The 16,514-nt window shown below is 37.0% G+C and overlaps 1 long non-coding RNA gene across 1 annotated transcript; it reads left to right on the top strand.

The window, feature by feature from the left end:
* The first annotated feature begins 626 nt into the window (after positions 1–626).
* On the top strand, positions 627–8,434 carry LOC112153878. Its single transcript, XR_002920563.2, has 3 exons — positions 627–719; positions 4,416–4,491; positions 7,779–8,434. It is a non-coding gene; the product is annotated as an uncharacterized LOC112153878 (long non-coding RNA).
* Positions 8,435–16,514: the final 8,080 nt, after the last annotated feature.

The raw sequence follows: 16,514 nt of genomic DNA, 5'->3' as shown, positions 1-16,514 counted from the left end.
ATTTAATAATGGAAAACAAATTTTTACACACACAAATAGTTCTGTGACAAGTAAAATTAAAGAACTTCTGTAGTCCTGTAGCATTCGTTGTTTAAATTGCATTTAGCTTTACAGATTTTCAAAGAAAAATGTTCATTTTGACCAGATATCACCAAAAAGACTAGTGTTAGAGTGATAAACAGAAGAAGCACCAGCCCCTGCTCTGCTGAGTCACAGTACATAAAGCCTTCTGGTAGGATGGAAACTGCAGGAGCATATTTTAGTCTGAGGGCAAAATACTGTTGCAGCATGAAAAGTAGGGGAAAAAATGACATTTTTTATGACTAAGCGTAGAGACTTATCCCAAAAGTGTTTGTTAGGAAGGATTTAGGAAGAAAATAAAAATCTCAGGCAGTGAAAAAAATGACTTTTCAATGAAATAAGAGAAGCCTCCCATAAATCTTTAGTTACTGAGAATGTTATGAGCAAAAATATCTCACTTATTAGTGAGCACAAAGATAATTGGATAGGAAGTAAAATGGGATCCCAAAGCATTTTCAGATGTAGAAGCAGTTACTTCAGAAAGCTTTTTGTGTTGAACTGATGTTGTGCTCTTTGTTTTCCAGATGTCTGTTTGTCCCCTCAGGTTGCTGCCTGGCAGAGTTTAGCACACATCATCTTTGGTCACGCCTGTGGCGTTCCCTCCAAGGCAACTTCCATCGAGGCAGTACAATGAAGATGTGAGGTTATAAATGTATTTCCCCTCAAATCATGACAGATAGCTGCATGGCACTTGAAAAACACAACAGTGTAAGGAAGGCGTGTGTGTGCGGCTCTCAGCATGTCTGGGTGTGTTTGTGTAAATAAACAGGCAGCCCCTCTCGATATAGATATCCCCACCAGAGCTATCATGCTTAATAATGTGTCAGTGAAGATTGATGGTCAGCTAAAGGGATGCGGCAGGCTTCTTTGTGTGTAAGAGAGTGTGTTTGTGTGAGGATTTCTGGTTTTGTGTGAGGATTTTGTTCCTCATTATTTGCATGAGAGTAAATTCTACGGAAGCTCAGAGCGGCCATACATACCATCTTTTCTTATTGGCATAAATCTTGTGATTTTGGGATAACCAGATACTTTTGTCATAACCTAAAAATTATGAAATTTTTTCTGAAAAAAATTGACATAATTTAACAAGTTTTCTTGATACCAAACTTACCAAACTGATTGTCTTGATACATTTAAAGAAGCTCATAGTTTTTGCTGCTCTGAAGAAACTATGTCCTAGAAAATGACACGACTTTTCCTAAATTGGCTCCAATTTGTTGTAATTGCAGTAATTATTACGTAATTGGTCCAGGAGTTATAGCAGTTTGGAGTATGTTATTATGTTGTCAGTAACAGCTTGTGTCTTCAGTTGTTTGTAAGGCTATTTCTACCCACCCTAGTCATTTTGTGACCTCGAGAAATTAAGTTTGATATTCTCAATATTACATACAGTGTTCCTTTGCAATATTGCAGTTTAGTTTGCATAAACGAATAATTAGAATCATAAATAAAGTTGGGTATAGGGAAAGCACAAATGTATTATTTATCAAATCGGGTCTTCTGAAATTCGAACACCTAATAAAACAGCAAACTCTGATAATAATGTTTAAAGTTAAAATAGAGATTTTGCTTGTTTGTTTTTAGTTCTGAAGATTTAAATCATTGGAGGAGATTTGATTTCAAGTACCCAGTTGCTCGCACCACTTTAAAACAAACATGTTTTTCTTTTATTGGTGTCAAACTTTGGAATTCACAACAAAATGATTTGAAAAGTTTTACACACATTCTGCAGTTTAAAAATATGTTTAGAAGTATCAAATTGAAGAGTTATGATAAAGATAACGGATTTTACGCTGCTTTTTTTGGGTTTATTTTATGGTATTGATTGTGAATGGCCAACAGGGGGGCTATCTAAACTATTTGTATATATACCGTTTTCTGGAGTGTAAGTCACACCGGTGTAAAAGTTGCAACAGAAAAAAATGTCCAATCAAGAAGAAAATAAACATAAGTAGCTCTGGAGTATAAGAAACCCTTTTAGGAGAAAAGAGTGACGTTTCAGAACAAATCAGCCAAGCGTAACAAAAAAAAAGAAATACAAGAAAACTATATCTTTCAATCTGTATGAGAAAATATCAAAGTTTAAGAAGAAAACAATAAGATTCTTTTCCAAGTTTGTTTTGGACGACACTTCTTCTACCGTCAGTAGCAAATACTACGGATGCAGCGCCCTCTAGTTGTTGTTAGAGGAAACGAATGCAAAATAAGAACATTGCTCTTCTATCTGTTCTCTTTCATTCATGAAGTTGTAGGACTGTGTTGTGTTCTTTATATGATTTTGTTTCTGATGTTCTTGATGCTTCATGAAAGAAAAAAAAAGTTTTCACAATCTCTGCTGTTTTGATGATCTTTTTCAGTACAATTTTGCAAGTTTTTTCATTTTCTGAACAGCTCTCCCTGTTCTTTGTTCTGATTGGCTGTTGAGCTTGTCAATCAATGCAGATACAGATCTCGATCAGGTTTTTTCTTATTTTTACTTCTATGACACTTGACTTATTTTTCTATAAAAGTTTGAGCTGGGAGAGTTGAAATAAAACAGAAAAGTATGAAAATGTTACTTTTTGAGACAAGTGAATAAATTGTGCATTAAGGAGTTTTACAGCCTTAAAACATCTGTATTCCTGCAGATTTCACCTATTTAGGGTTATTTTTTTACAATAAAATGCCTGCGATGAACAAGGTGACACATTTATTTTATCCTTATGGTTTAGGAAGCTGTTTTCCCCAGATAATGATATTAAATAAGTCTTAGGATAACAGAACAATTAACTTTTGATCTTGAGATGACGACGCAATATGAAATCTTAGTGTACGTGGTCGCTTCCGTACCTTTCACTATTGCTGCACTATAATAAAGAAATCATGAAAACTGTTTTACTATTCTGCTTTTTTCATTCCTAAAGCATTTCCTATTTTCAAACTGCTTTCCTGGCTCCCTGTTGTCCTCTTTTTTATTGACTATGTTCAGGAAAACCAAATAAACAAGATCACATAGTTCAGGTCACTCTTTCAGCCTGTTGGTAGTAACCACACTTTGTCAAACCACAAGTGACTGCAAGAACAAAAATAACCACAAAGCCACTAAATCCTGTTAACAATCGCTCTGTGTGGGATTCTATTTGAAGTGGCATCAAGAGCAGAGAATAGTCCAAATATTCAACACCGCTGGTTACACAGAGCCCCAAAGTGACCTTGCTGTGTCTGTGTGTGGGTGTGGGTGTGTGTGTGTGTTTGTGTAGGTTCACATCTAGTGTTTGCTGACAGGCTGCTAAACAGAATGTAAAAATCACAGCAGTGCTTCTGAACACAATGAAGTAAATGTTGAGCCAACTGTTTTTAAAACAGAAAAATATGTTTTTCTCCAAAGTCAATTACTAGTAATTTGAAAAATATTGGTATTTTTGAAAAATTAAAGTGAATTGTATTGAGGTAATTTAACAAAATTCCAAAGAAAATTCCAACATTTCATATTTATGGTGACGTTCTGACGTGGATAACACTGTCACGGACAACAAAAGTTTAATTGTTGAGGTTCAGAAACAGCTGATTGTTTAAGTGTTGGACAGGCGAAGAGAGCGGGACGAACTACTTCACACGGAGGTGACAGGACAAACCACTCCTCGATCCAAAGGGGAGGGGGGACAGACTGGAGATGCAACAGTCAATGTAAATTAACTGACGGTTGCGAGTCAAACTCCTTGAGACGCCCCGCATACACACTGGTGTAAATTCGGGGTCAGTATGTGGTTAGGGAGCATATACTTATCACATGATGGGCCTCTTACGCGGCGCACAAGATTTGGGAGGTTGGAAAATTTCACCTACTTCACCCTTATTTCCCCATGTATTTGATTTAATTGTTCACTACGACCTGTCGCCTGCAGCATGCCCATAGATAAATATATCACATCAAGGTCTACAGCCTTGATATTTCATGTGGAATACTTGTTCTCCATAAAGGTTCCTCATTTCTCTCACGGAGGCAGCCTGGATCCACCTGTAAGGGAAGTTGTTCATCAGACATTGTCTGAGAGGCAATGCAGCAGCTAGTTCTGTGCTGCTATCTGCTTTGCTCTTTGACTTCCATATTTATGACACTATATGTCATGGCTTTTGAAACAACAGAAACTGTTTCCATATTTGGAGTTGAAAAAAATGGAACAACTCCAAAAAAAGGCTTTCCCTCATAATCAGCGATTTTTTAATTAGAGGTGTTTCAACTGACTTTTTAGGAAATGCCTAATGTGTAGTATTTGCAAAGAAAGTGCATGACATTTAGAGAATGCACGTGAGAGATTGTGTGTAAAGCTGTGTTACTCACTGTGTGTCTACAGGAAGGGCCTCTGGTTTTTGAGCATCTGTCACATCGTTACATGATGACCATCGTTCTCATGGCGCCTACACAAACCTGTAAGTACTCCACACCTGTCCAATGTTTCCCCCACCTGTCATCGATGCTCAAAGCAGAAATCAACATAAAAGGCTTTGCTTCTTTTTGTTTTTTTAGTTTTTTTGTCAGATTTGACTCCTTATCTTTTCCATCGCCCTTCACTCTTTTTCCATTTGTTGACCATTTGTGTCCCGTCACCTGTTTCTTTCACCCTTTATCTCGCTCCGTGTCCCAACACGGTGCCCATTGTATGAAGATGAATGTCCCCCCCACAGAGACATGATATCTATTACCAAGCCTGAGTCAATATGGCAGCATGTAACAAGGACAGATCCTCTACTAGACGGAGAGATTAAAGACAGACAACATGGAGGAGGAGACAAAAGTTTAAAAAAGGGAAGATCTTTTGTGGCAGATTGATAAATATACAAGGCTTGTGACCTTGTGTTTCAGTTTTGATGATTTTTTTTTCAAAATGTAAACTTAAAGGCACCATTGGAAAAAGTAATAATGTTTTAGTTTTAAAAATGTAAAAAGTGTGCCCAGGGTTTAAATCAGGCAAAATTTTTGATTTTTATCTATTTTTTTAATCTTTTCTTTTTTCTTTAAGTAATCCTTTTTATATAAGTTTCAGATATTTAGTAGTGATCAAAAACATGACACCTTCTTATTTGCGATAAAAAAAGTTATACTTATGAAAAGTTTTGTTTACAAAGGTACTCCTTATAGTTTATATGAAAGTGTTTGTTTTAATTGAATTGAACTATTTTTATTTCTTAATTTGATTTGGGTGCAAAATTTGATGAGTTTTTCCAAGTATAAATTATCAACTTAGAATTTTTTTCCAATCTACTGTAAGTTTAGTTTAAATTTTCCATGTTGAGCTAAAAAATAACTAGCTTTAGCCTTTTTTTTAGCTTAAGCTGGAAAAAAGGCTAAAGCTAGCTGTTTTTCAGCAAAAGAATTAGCTCAAAAAATTAGCTAACAAGCTGCCTGGAGGACAGCGTAGTGAGTTAGCGAGCTCCGCTGCCCAGCGAGACTGCTGTGCCCACTCAAGGCAGCGTGGGAAAACACAGGTGAGGTCACCATGGAGCCGCCGGGAAAACCCACCAGTTCAGCCCAAAGGTAAACCACATGGGGCCCACAAAGAAATGTTCACTGGGACTGGCCTCCCTGTAGCCCAGGGGCATGCAAAAATTTTCTGCACGCCTGACTGTCGCAATCAATGATCAAGCCCACGATTAAAAAAAAAAAAAAATAGGGCAGTGGCATGAAATCTTGAAGATTCTGCCGATGCTTTCCCATTGTGTGGTGGAGGTTCTATTTGTGACCATTAGTCCATCTGATAAAACCTTTTCTATCAGACACACGTCTATAGGTATCATAAAAAAATGCCAATGCTGCTGAAGTTCAAACGACATAAAATCGCAGCTCATCATCCATCACCTCCAACTATGCAGACACACTTACCAGTGACTCAATCCCGCCAATCTCCCAGCAGTTTGACTCACTGTTTAATGACCCGTATCTTCCTGTTTGATTGCTTTGGTTGTGCAGTCGTTTGTTGAATCAAATGATCATTCTTCACAGCAAATGTTGAGTAGATGCTCCACGCTTTGATAAACAATCCAAATGTCAACAATCCAAAGTGTGAATTCTTGCACAAATGAGCAACATCCAAAAGTTTGACTGTCTGTGCTTTTGCATGCATGTGTGCGTGGCCCGGCAGACTCCATGTGACAGGCCAATTCATTGTGTTGTGACAGTAATTGTGAGCGATTGTATTGATTGTTCCTGATGGAGGCTGAGATATCAAGCAGAAGGACACTTGTTTCAGCCCATCTTTGACTGTCACGCTCACTCCGTTACCCAAACACACGTGTGCCCTGACACACACATACTGGTTTTCCTGTTTTATAGGGATCAACTTTTTTTTTTTTTTTCATCATGTGCACACAATCATAGGGTTGACTGAAAAGGCCAAATCAGTGAACAAAAACAGAAATAATCACCTAGTTAGGTGATTACACAACAGCTTTTAGTCTCTAAGCTTTTCTTGAACTAAATGTGTTTTTAATAACTGAAGAGGACACTTCATGTCAGTGCTCTTCACTTAAAAGCAGTCTCTTTGATTCCCTTTTGTCGTCTATCACAACAGAGTTCATTCATGGCAAAAAAGGATTTTCAGATTCCTTTAAAAAAATGTTTAATAGGGTCCATTAAAAGTCTTTCATCTTTCACTGTCTAATCACTAAAAATCCCAACAGTTTTGGTGACGTGTAGCAATAAAGAGGTTCAAAAAGCTCATATTTGCAATCAATGTTGTGCTGGCTCTTCCATATTTGGCTTGGACAACTGTTTTTCTAACCACAGCAGCATCATCCCATCATCAGAACTCTGAATCCCTTTGAGGTCATGGGGTTGCTGGAGCCAACCAAGATACAGTTTGGTGAAGGCAGAGTACAACCGGGACAGGTCACTCACTAACATGTGCACCTTGGAGCAATTTAATCACTAATCAACCTAGTAAGCAGGTGTTTGGACTGTTGGAGGAAGCCGGAGCTGGATCTTGGCTGGGATTTGAACTACCATGCAGCCACATATTGAAATTATATGAAGTAAATTAGTGGATGCATCAGAATGGAGCAGAGCAGCGAGCTTGTGGTTTGCCATTGTAGCTTCTGCAAATTTTATCAACATTTTTTCATCATCTCCTGATTCACAACAATTTAAATACAGAAATATACAAACATGAAAAGTTAAGCTTCATTTTCTTTATATACATGTTCTACATTATCAGAAAACACACAAAAACATGTTAAAAACACAAAAAAATGAAATTTCATTAGAGTTGGTCTTTAAGTCTGAAAAAAATAAACTGCATCAACTGCTGAAAATCCTAAAGATACTTTTAGAAACAGAAATAGCTCTGTTATGCCTCACAGCCAAAGATAAAAAAACATTCTCAATCAAATGTAGGATGTAATGCTCTTCATCCCAGTTCTAGATTTCCTGACATCCAACCATATTCCATGTTATGGTGTGATGTTCCACTACAATAAAATCTCAGTGTTGATCTGCTGTATTTCTTGATATTGGCACTTTAAAAGTTTTTTTTTTTTTTTTTCATTTTTGATGACCTAATTGCTGTTCCACCTGCCAGCAAGATTAGGGACCCTCAGGGCGTTCTAAGGTGTCTGAGCTGATTGCCTGGCGGTCTGTTTGCTCTCAATCTGTCGCTGCTGCAGTCTTTCTGGCAAAAAAAGAGAAAGAAATAAAACTGAAGGAGACATTTTGTGTTTGTGAGCTGCTACAGGAGGCGACGGCGTCCCATGCCTTCCTTCAGGCGGCGCCACGACAGGCCCCATCTGCCAACCAAAAACAGAGGGAATGGCCGAAGCAGCTCTGGTCTTAAGAAGCCCTGACTTCTCTCCATTGTCTTCATTGGCATTCACCTCACCTGCAGTCTGTCTTCACCCTTAGTCTTACTCCACCTGCACAGCAAACATGAACCTGTCTTTCTCTGAGATATTAAATATTTGTTTGAATCAAATGTTACTCCTCCCTTTGCCCAAGTTTCTGTTTATTCTTCTTTTGTAGTAAATCCTTCTTTCATACTCATCCATTTTTTGAAACAGGTGGCTGGATTAGCTCAATTTTCTGACTGATTTTTAGACATAAAACAGAAAAACAAACCTTGAGATCTGCTCTGTCTTTTGCGGCCTCCGATGTGTCGATCAAAGGTAGAAAGTGGGGTCAGGGTTTACAAAAGCGGGGAATGTTGTCGTCCAGATAAAGCTATCAACAAAGGAGTCAGATCTCATGTTCGGCCTGACTCTAGACCAGCTAATTGGGAGATGATTATCACCCTTTGAGGGCTACTGTGTGACTGACAGTCATTCTCATCAGGTTACAATGAGTCATTCCCACAAAATAATGAACATAAACGCATCGTAACACTAGCACGTGCCTAGAGTCCATAAATGGCAGACACTGTTAGAGCATCATGTTGCTTCCCATGACCTGTCCATGTGCAGCCATGCATGATGTCGATGTTGAGTCCAGGATAAGCAGATTCAGCCCTCACAGAGCATGTAGGCAACAGCCGCCAGAGCCACATTAGTCATTACAGATGAACCTCACAGCTCTTAGGCTGCTGCTGCTCCTACTTCATTTAGGTGCTGTGACGTCACGATGGTGCCGGTCTGTCAGCTCTGATTTGGGAGGACGAGACACGGAGAAAAAAAAACTACCAAGGTTAGCAGGAGCACTAAAGAGAGTTTGTAAGTGTTGATTGTGGTTGTTGTGGTGATGAAAATGTGGAGATATTGCAATCAGTACAATCGGGTCTTACAGTTAACCTTTGACCTCTTTCTTGAAGCTCAAATTGGGTCTCTAAAGCCCTGTTTCCACTGAGCAGTGTAGTTTGGTCCAGTATTTTGAGTCTTTCCATTGTTAAATGGACCCATTAAAGTGGACCAAAGCAGAACATCCTGAGATCCCCCAACTGTTGTAGGTCCACGGAAAAATGGAACTGAACGATTGGGGTGGAGACGCTGTAGCCACCTGATGATAGGCAGAATGATGACGACATTAGAGCGCTCATTTAGGCTAATGTTTCCACCAGCCGAATTCTTCTTTCAAGCAATATGAAACTCCTGTTATACAAGATGAACCAGAAGTAAAGCAAAAGAAAGACGAGCTGCTGGATGACCTCTATTGTTGCTGCTTTTCTAGTCGTCGCTTAACAATGACATGGTAGCGGTCTACACCAACCATGCGGCGTGAAAACAAACCACTCAGTGCGAGCGAGGCTTAACTGAATAGAAACCCTCGCCAGAATTAACTGGACCGTACCGTACCACTCCTTACCAGACCGTACTGGACCGAAAAAAGACGTAAGAGACTTTTTGCACAATTTTTCAGAAAATTACTACTACTAATTACTACTTTACTACTACAACTTTACTACTGGAAACATGTCCACAGTCATTTTAGGTTAAATTTACCTCCAGATGAGAGTTCACTCGGAAATTATGTTTACTTATATTGTGTTTTTTTTTTTTATCTTTTACTTATATTAGGTTTGATAACATGTTAAGGAGTTTAAAATAAAAACTGGCTTTTTCCTTAAAAGATTGTCTTGTTACAAATGACCAAACCAAAAGGATTAACGTGGCACTTTTTGATGTTTTTTTTTTAAATCTTGTCCAGATAAGATTACAAGAATAAAACATATAAAAGTTGTAAAAAGGGTTAAAAACTATTAGTTTCTTAGATGCTAACAACCTCTCTGAATTAATTAAATCGATATGTCTAAAAATCAGATCATTTTTGTTGCAATAATTCATAGATTTCATATGTAAAATGGAATTAAAATGATATTCTTGCTGTGTGGGACTGAGGGCAGAAGTACTCAGCTTGGCTTTCAGGTATTAGCGGCTCTGTAATTATCATTTGTGTCATTATAGGCCTTCGTCTCTCCCTCCTCTCATCCCTCCTTCTCTTCCTCCATCTCCCATCGGCAAAATGTAATCATCGGAATGATCAATCTTGGCTGGCTGCCTAAGGCACAGACTTGTAATACCTGCAATGACAGAAAGTATTCATCCCCATAGTTTGCTCATTAAATCAACACTGCAGCGGTCCAAACACTTCCACTTCAACCTACCGCACAGCTTGAGCTCTGTTTTCACCCAAAACAGTCTATGGTACAAGATTAAGAGCATTACTCTGCTTTGATAAATCATTTTTATTTATCTGTATGGAAATACCTTAATATCGATCTAACTTTAGTATTAGAAAAGAAAACATTTTTGATCATTTGAATGTATTAAAATAGTCTAAGAGCTTCCAGGTTCTAAAGAATTACTCAATTAATTAATTTACCTTTTCATTTTGTTATTCAAAAATTCTGCAGAGAAAAAATGAAATGAAAATATGCTAATAATTGTGTGCATGCTTTTAAAAAAAAGTATGTTTTACTACACTACAGAACCAAAAAATGCACGTTTTATGTGACACAATAAATCAGTCTCTGCTGAAATTTAGCTTTTTGTTCAAGGAATTGTGATTTTGCGCATTTTCCCATAACTGTAAAGTATTGAAGTTAAAATTGTCACCAATTTGTGCAGGACATCCTTCATTTCATATTTTTTTAGATAAATCCAAAGTGTAATCAAACAACATTTTTTTAAGATTTTAAATTGATAGATATGATTTTATTGTCAAACGTACAAAGAAAGTGGAGCATCACCATCTCAGTGCAAAACAGAAATGTAACAACATAATATAAAACATGTCACTGTGTGCAAAAATATATGGGCCAATATTTAAAAAAAACTCTGCAGAGTAATAAGTGCAAATATAAACATGTCTGATGTGCAAAAAAGCATGAAGGTAGGAAGTGTTGACACATTTACACACTTAAATAAACATATATTCATATGCATATATACATACATTTATTGGCATCTGCTATTGCATATTATCATTTTTTTTATATAAAAAATTCATGGTTATCTCTCAATTTATAAAGAAATTGAAGACACACTCCAATGATTCATTTTAATTATAAAATCCAAAATAAAACAATCAATAAACTCCAATTTAATTTTTTTCTTACATCCATGCTGTATATATTTATTACGGTATGTTAATAAACTGTAGCTTAAAAATGCATTTTGAGTATTTTTTTATTCAAATTGTTGTCAATCAGGAGCAGAAAAAAAAAATGCAGTTTGACAAAGAGCTAACTAGTGATGCGGAAACTATGTCAGCTTCCTGCTCCGGTCTATTCTGATGCATCCAAGTATATTAATCCGTGACGTTCATTTGTAGCTACGCAACTTTAAAGTTCCCCTTTGACAGTTTTTTCTATCTTAAAAAAAGTTTCTAGCAATGTTTTAATTATGATTGAGGAGTTTTTAAATCAAAATTCCACAACCTAAATGTCTTGAAAAGCCATTTTTTGTGTTGATCTGAAGCCTCTGTTTCCAAAATCTCCACTGAGGGGGCGTGGCTTTTGGAGCTGAGCTGAGCAGCTCCGCCCCAGACCTCCACAGTCTGAGTATGACAGCGATTTAAAAGGAGAAATACTCGTAGATGCAAAAACAAAATGATTTCTTATTACATTTGTTCACTTTCATGAGAATAATGCCACAAATACATGTTAAAACCTCAAAAAACATGATTTTCATTGGAGTGGGACCTTAAGTTACGCATGGTGATTGTTCTCGCGTCAAAAGTTCAACCAGTTGAACTTTGACCAATCGGAGTTGGCTTTAGTAGTGACGTCTGGGTAGTGTCCATATCTTTGATACCTTTGATACCTGCACATTCATATGCCACTTATGCACATCTGCCTGCTCTAGTCACTTTATTTCCCACCTCATTTCTTGCACATAATTGATCCTTTTTTATTGAAATCTTTTTTTACATTTTATATATTCATTACTGTGTGTTGTATAAATATGTCCACACTGAAAGTGAGTTGTACCTAAATTTCGTTGTAACAGTTACAATGACAATAAAGGCATTCAATTCAATTCAATATCAAAAGACGGAAACCTTAGTAATCATGAAGGAGAAATTAGTTTCTGCTATTTGTGCCCAGATGCAATTATATGACACACATGCATTAATAAATCGGAATAGAGATGTGAGAAAAGCCTGGAGCAAGATTAGGTAGATTTGCATTACTTTGATATTTCACACCAACTGTCTCTCGAATGTGAACGTGCTAGTATGTAACAATGTATGGTACGAGCATTTTTAAAAACACGTTCAACATGTGTTTTAACGCACCACAGTGTGTAGGTAGCATAATGGAGATTGGCGTTTGAAGGTGACTGGTGTATATTTGTTACAACATCTCTTCACACGCAGCATTTACTGAAGATTGTGTCATTAGGAGTCGGGCCATTATTAGAAGACACAGTATTTCCTTTCTGCTCTTCTTCTATAACCAAAGGGAGACTTCCAGGTACAGACAAATCTGGCACAGAGTGGAGGACAGACCAAAGCAATGAGCCACAGGTGTGGCAGCAGCTGATCACCAGAGGGGCAGTTCTAGATCCATGCACACACACAAGCAAACACACTCACTGACAACCCCAAACCTTTTTCAGACAGCTGTCGCACCATAAGAGCACAGGAAAGGGCAGACTCCTTAAATCCTGGCTGTTCCCCTTTGATGATTCATATCAGTCAAATGGAGACCCAGCAGCTCAGTATGTGATGACACACAGCACGCAAGTCCTATTAACAGCTGAGTAACAACACCATTATTATTAGGAGCAGTGTGTTTGCTCTGCCAGCTTAGCCAAACATAATAAACTCAGTGAGGCGAATTCAGATGAGTACCGCATCACAATTTACATTATTTAAAAAATTAATTCAAGTTTAGAACCAGCAGAGAGACTTCTGGATTGAAGCCTTTTGAAAATCAAATGTGCAATTCAACAAGTAGCCACAGGGGGCGTAGCCTAGGAGACCAGTGGTCCATATAAACGTTAAAGTCACTCAAAAATAGTCTAACTTATTCACCATTGGTAGGTAGCCATCAAAGTTTCAGCTCAACTGTCAGCCATCTCAGAAACAGAGAAAATATCAAGTTCTGTGAGCGGAAATGCCTTGTTGATGACAGAGGTCAGAGGAGAATGGCTGCACTGGTTTCAGTTGATAGAAAGGCAAAAGGTACTCAAATAACCACTGGTTACAACCGAGCTTTGAGCCAACGTCCAACTTTGAGGGAGATACAGCAGCAGAAGAACACACCGGGTGTCACTCCGATCAGCTAAGAACAGGAAACTGAAGCTACAATTCCCACAGCATCACCAAAATCCTCTATTTCAGATTATTTAGTATAAATCTTTTTTAAATTCTCCCTTTTTTCACGCAACATTCAAAATTACCTCTGAAGACAAAACAAACCATAAACTCTACTATGGTACTTATGCTGGTTTTATTCAATCCTCAATGTAATTTTTAAGTGTTTAAAGTTAAGCCAGATGTATCAAATGTTGCAGTTCATCAACTGACCACTAGAGGCTGGTTTCAAAGGGAGCAATTCCCCTTTAGCTCCTATATTATTAAGTCCAACTTTACAAACACACAAAAATATGTAAAGCCTTTTTAAAACAGCTTCTTTAAACTAGATTTTACTTTACTCATCATGAACATGTTTCTTTAGGCTTTTGCTTGACTTTGTTGGACCCCTCGGTGCTTCTAACAACTTCAGCTTTTTTCTTTGTTGTTTTTTTAAATTTTTTGTGTTCAGCATTTCAAACTGTAACATGACTCTTTCTATTCATGATAAAATATCAAAGCATCATCAATATCATCCAATATAGGTAAATAATTGATTATTGGTTTAGTGTACTTTTGCATATAACACATCACTGTAAATGGATGAGGGCAAAATTACAAGTTACAACACGGTCTTAAACTTCTTTAATGACTTCTGAACCTTTTCCACCTTCCTCTGGACGTCCCTGACCGTCATTGGTTGAGCCGTGCAGTGAACTCCAGGCTGGACTTCATGTATCAAAGCCGACAAGGAGAACCAGGTCCGGTGTCTCTGGAAGACCCCTCCTTTGGTTTCCATCTGTTTGACAGTGGGGTTCGACAGAGCAGACCCATAATCTGAGTGTGAGAAATGCTGTAGCCGGAAGCAACACTGATTAAGATCTCCTGCGTTGATGCTAATAGGCCTCTGCATGCTGAGTGTTAATATAAGAGACAGTCGGTTCCCGGAAGCTGACAGCCTTGTTCTTCATGTTCAGATGTTCAAACTAACCTCCACGTTTCCCTAAGAAAAGGTCGTTTTCAGAGCAATGGGGGTATAAAAGCCTTGAAAAGTTTTACATTTATTTTAAGCATAAAAGCAGATGGTTAATTTCTTTTTTTTAATAAAATGTTTTGGACTCCAAATCAGTCTTAATTTGATCTTGTTTCAACATTGTGGAGCACTTTGTGAGTCTGAGAAAAATGATTTACTTACTTGTGTGTTCTTTCATAAAAAAAAAAAAAAAACTTGAAGCACACTATCTTTGAATTTTATGTGCATCTGAACAAAATAGAATCATAAAAAGACCCAGAATATTTTCAGAAAAGTAACTTTGAGCAATGATTTCATGGGGAAAAAGGAAAATTAATTTGTACTTAATATTATGGTACATTTGGGATCCTCATTAGAGCAAAATGACACTTGATGACAAACACATTTATTTATGGTTACACATCAAATTTTCTATATTTTAAATTATAGCACCTAACAGGACACATAATGTTTTTGTTCTCCATCCTCTCAAGCCCCAGACAAAAATAAAATGAAATGACGGCTTAGCATTAAGTTTTATACTGGTTGTACTGAAAAAAAAACTTTACGTGCCATTTTTTTGTAGATAACATTTACATTTTTAACGTGAATACACCCTATTTTTGCACTATATAGTGCACCGGATTAAATAGCGCATCATCAATGAATGGTCTATTTTCAAACCTGTCATATATAAAAGGAACTATAAGGCGCATTAAGCAAGAAAAAAGAGTCAAAGATTAGTCCATCAGTCAGACTTTAACTACGTTCACAGTAATTCTAGAACTTGTTAAAAATGCTACACGTTAGCCACATTAGCCTTGTTAGCATATTAACAGTACAGTGTTCCAAAGTCACGCTTCTTTATTCGCAGTTTCACGTACTTACAGATTTATTTTCGAAAATATCCTGATTATTGCAGAGGATAATTATCATCCAGAGCAGCTGTTTAAAATGGATGACACAGGTAAATTCTGGATAGAGTTGTCCTCTTGCACCTATTTGATGAAGGAGGAAGCACAGGCTATTTTTAAGGGCAAGAAGACAGACAGTCCTCATGAAATGTTCTGGATAAAAAAGAAAACTCTTTATGTTGAGCAATACTCCAATGTTCTTCAATAAATGTTTTGCAAAGCATGATCAGAAGTGTTTTTGATATGTATGGATCGGTAACGAACATTCTTCGGCCGTCCGGAGTAACTTTCATCCTTGTTAGTAGCTCGTAAAAAAACAGACATTTTGACTTCCCTCTCAAAATGGCCTTAACATCAGTGAGCGCAGCCAGAATTAATAGACAAATGTGATGCTTCAAATTTTATTGAGCAGTCATTTTAAAAAGAAAAAAACATGAAGCTTTAAAGTACGCCTTATAGAGCAGAAAATTGTAATGTTGTAACGTTTTTCGTAAGGAATTAACCTTATAATACACTTAAAGGCTCAAAAAAATTGATTTTGAACGATATTGACCCTTTAAAATAAATACAAAGAATGTAATCAATGCTGTGTATTTTTTTGTGAGGTTATAAAAATAGACCTTCAACAAACTGAGAAAAATACAACCTCTATAAAATCTGTACGTCCTCCATCAACCTTTAGTTTAAAATTATTATTGGAAAATGATGCAACTTTCATAGAAAAACGGTCAAAAGTTCAGGTTTTTATGCCGCATTAATCATAAAAAAATGCCACCAAGATCCTTGAGGTACTGATATTTACTGTAGTCCTTTTATTTGTCCTCCAGACGAGAATTTACATTATTATCAATTTGTGAAAAGCTTCTCTTCGAGGATGGAATAAATTAGAAGAATTCTGATATTTTTTCTCCTATTTATTATAACTGATTGCTCACAAACCTTTTATAGCTTGCGTAAACCATCATAATGTTTGTGTTTCAATCTAATGTTATGGGTTTAAACATGAACAAATGTCTGTATTAACAAAGACAAAGAAAACAGAAATTTCAAACAATTTTAGAAGAAATAAATGTGATTGAATAATCTAGTTTTTCTATGTATAAGCCCACATTCTGCCAGTTTTTCTTCACCAAATGCCAATTTAATCTTAAAGCAAATGGACTGGAACTTAAAGGACAAAAAAACAAACCACGTTAAAATTCCAAAAAAAGATCATGCTGTAGTAGACGTGATCATGCTGTAGTATCGCGAGACTGACAGGTGTGTGGGTGAGTAAATCTGGCGGCGCGTGAGTAGCTAAACAAACATT

The sequence above is a fragment of the Oryzias melastigma genome, linkage group LG19, assembly GCF_002922805.2.
Source record: "Oryzias melastigma strain HK-1 linkage group LG19, ASM292280v2, whole genome shotgun sequence".
NCBI classification, from domain to species: Eukaryota; Metazoa; Chordata; class Actinopteri; order Beloniformes; family Adrianichthyidae; genus Oryzias; species Oryzias melastigma.
This window is presented reverse-complemented; position numbering and strand designations above follow the sequence as displayed.